Genomic DNA, 3,913 nt, shown 5'->3' with positions numbered 1-3,913 from the left:
TGTTTCCTAAAAATATTGATAAAAATTTCACGCTTATCGGTACAGTTATACCGCAATATTTTACATTGAAAAATCACTATTCATCAATTTTTCCCAAATTTGCCTATTCACTCGATTTTTCGTCCTAAGTTCGTTTCCGGCATTATTTTTGTCATATGAGGTCTCCTATTCAATTTTTCATGCCTAGGGGTACGTGTTTGGTAAATTACCATTTTGCCCTTTTTACCCATTTTGACCTTAATTCATGGATTTTCACTAATCCTACCCTTTTAATTCACATTATAACATATAAACACACATTTAGAATTATGAGGTGTTATATTCACCCCTCCTTTTAGAAATTTTGTCCGCAAAATTAAATCATACATGTCCGCTAACTCAAGATACAGCCGGAGAATCTCGTCCTCCCGCTCCCAAGTAGCCTCCTCAGGTGTGCGGCCTTCCCACTGAATCTTCAGCATGGGAATAACTTTACTTCTCAACTTCTTTTCACTGTGGTCCAGTATTTCAATAGGACCAATGGTAGTCTTAAAGTTCTCCCGGATTTCAATATCATCCGGTATCACCACATGTGATTCATCCGGAACATAACACCGCAACTGCGACACATGAAAAACATCATGTAGATTGGACAATTGAGGGGATAAGGCAAGCTGATAGGCCACCAATCCTACTCTTTTCATAATTTGATACGGCCCAATGAACCGAGGACTCAGCTTTCTCACGCCCAACGCACGGCCAACACCCGTGACCGGAGATGTAACACCCCGTGTATACCCGGAATATTAACATTACATCGTATTAAGCGGTGCTTAATTAAAAATGCAGAATATTCTTTTTCTTTTCAATTATGACGTCATTATCAATTACCAACTTGATTGCTTAATCAATTTCATAAAATAACGCCTGTATGTAAATTGCACTAAGACATCTACTGAAATACCTCAATATATAGATAAAGTGTGTATCTAAATCACGGCATTACATCAAGTAATCCGGACAATATCCTGATACATTATTGCAACTCCAAAAGACTCAAGACATAAAAATACTACGTGTCATGGATAATCCCCATGCTCACCAAATAGACATAATAAACAACAATCTCAACATAAAACTCCAAAATCATAACTGAAGCTATAAGCATATAAACAGCATGCAAATCCAGCATCCAATCATGGCAGCATAAAATAACAGCACTCTAACTCAGCTCCGGCCTCCTGCCGCCTGAGGTCTCAACATTACCTGATCCTGAAATAAGCATTCCCCAAACGTGGGGTGAGATCTCTAAACTAGAAATCTTAGTAAGACAAGGGGTCCTCAAGGATCTTCCACCCCAAGCTCACTTACATGTGCAATATAAGTTCAAAAGCATTTATATCATTTTCAGTTCCAAAAACTATGTAGTGCAACAGATATCTATGGCATGTGTGTAATTACTATCTACTGGCCAGAGAAATGTAGGAATACGTCTATTCCCTACATGTAGTACAAGGAACACCGCTTGCACCTCACCCACAGCCTCACCCTCTTGTATGTTCTACATACTCAGGCTTATCGTATAGGTGGAACAACTCCATGCATATCAACAAGGCACTAACATATAATAGCCCAACAGCATTTCCAAAACATCAAAAGCATGTAACACAACACGCATATACCATACCCCATGGGACATGGTGGAACCACAACATGGCTAAACCGAGGACACGAAAGCTTACCTCTAAGCTAGCTATCCAATGCCACAAGCTCAAAGTCCAATCACAACATATCACAATCTGATATGGACCAAACATAAATCAATAACAGGTACCACTTGCATACAAATTAAAGACAACGCCTTTTCATTACGTTTTCAAGTCTTAAAGCTTCTAACAAAGCCACAAGCCCTAAATCCCATGATTCTGGCTTAATCCATTAAATACAGAAGTTCAACTTCATCAAACTAGGATCCACAAACCCCCAATAGCCTACTGTACACACAGCACAGTTGCTGTTCTGCGAAATCCCAGAATATCCGGATATCTCACTGTCCATATCCGGATATACAGATTCACATATCCGGATATCCAATATCTGGATATCCCAAAACCACGTATCCGGATATCCAATATCTGAATATCAGTTCGACAAATATCCGGATATCTCACGACAGAATGCAGTTTCTGCATTTTCGTGAAGATATCCCTTAAAGGTTCCCTTTTTACCGATTTTAAACACCTAATCATGCATTTCTAGATGTATTAAGCCTCACCCAACAACAAGTTATCATCTTTTAACCTTAACATGCATCAAGCTACCATTTTTAAGCCTTAAAACTCAAGTTAAAGGTTGATATACATACCAAAGCTCAAAAACAGCAAAGGGAGATGCTCTTGGAGCTCACAATCAGACTCAAGCTGCTGTCACAAGAGGATGCACGAAAATGAACACAAGATGACTCTTTTACTCAACAAGAAAACACCTTGAAGCATCAAAATGCCAACAAAAGGTCACACCCCTCAAGAACAGCAAACACAGCTCTTCAAACTCCCTCACACAGGTTCTCTAACTCAGAAACACCACCCCAATGTAGTCCCAAGGCCAACCCTCGCCCTCACCAAGTGTTTAAATGGAAGAACAAGCATCAAAGGTGAATGCTTGCTCAAGAAATGGTGAAGAAGGCAAGGAAAGAGTGTTTTCTGGTCAGCCTCCAAGTTACTCACGTAGAGAAATCTGATCCTAGGGTTTTGTGCCCATAATGAGAGTATTTATAGCCCAAACACACTTAAACACACAGTATTAACTTTAATTTCTACGCTTAGTATTTTAATCCCAAACTTTGGATTCTCAAACTACATAATTTTCTAAGATTTATCATATTTTTCTTATATTTTTCTGAGCACCTTTTCGGTACGCGCTTTTCAAAGCCAGTACCGGTTTCTAGCACCAGTTCTCATTATTTGGACTTGAAACTCATTTTACAAGTCCTACATGTTATTCTAGTAATTATCATGCACTTACATTAATTTTCTGGGATACTTTTTTTGTACACATTTATACCGACTAGCAGAACCGGTATCTGCACTTTTCTTCCGAAAAGCGACTTTCAGCATTCTTAATCACTTATTATGATTATTAAGCCTCATAAATAATTATTAGGGTCAATTATGGAATCATTTCTTATTTTTGCATAATTAATTAATTAAATACCTTACTTAACGGTGCGGGTTCTTACATTCACCCCACCTTTTTAGGATTTTGACCTCGAAATCAGAAACATACCTGGTCGAAACTCGGGGTACTGTCGGAGAAGCTCGTCCTCACGCTCCCAAGTACACTCCTCAGGAGTCCTTCCGGTCCACTGCACCTTGACCATCGAAATGATCTTGCTCCTCAGCTGCTTCTCGCCACGATCGAGAATTCTGAGTGGTCCGACGGGAGTCTTTAGGTTCTCCCGAACCTCCACATCATCCGGTTGCACCACGTGCGACGGATCTGCTATGTACTTCCGAAGCTGAGACACGTGAAACACGTCGTGGATGTTAGCCAGGTTCGGAGGTAAGGCAAGCCGGTAGGCAACAGGTCCTACTCTACCAAGAATCTGGTATGGCCCAATATATCGCGGGCTCAGCTTCCTCACTCCGAGTGCCCGACCTACACCGGTGACATGTGAAAGTCTCACAAACACGTGCTCACCCTCACTGAACTCCAGTGGACGATGCTTAACATCATAGTAGCTCTTCTGGCGATTCTGCGCATGCTTCAACTTTTCACGGATCATCTGGATCTGCAAGGTGGTATCCTGGACAAAGTCCAAGCCAAAAAGCTCCTTATCCCCAACCTCAGACCAACAAGTAGGAGTCCGACACCTCATACCATACAGTGCTTCGTAGGGCGCCATGCCCAGGCTAGCATGAAAGCTGTTGTTGTA

This window comes from Gastrolobium bilobum, unplaced genomic scaffold (assembly GCF_033153095.1).
Source record: "Gastrolobium bilobum isolate Gb01-03AN ecotype WA unplaced genomic scaffold, APGP_CSIRO_Gbil_v1 utg40954, whole genome shotgun sequence".
Classification (NCBI taxonomy): Eukaryota; Viridiplantae; Streptophyta; class Magnoliopsida; order Fabales; family Fabaceae; genus Gastrolobium; species Gastrolobium bilobum.
This window is presented reverse-complemented; position numbering follows the sequence as displayed.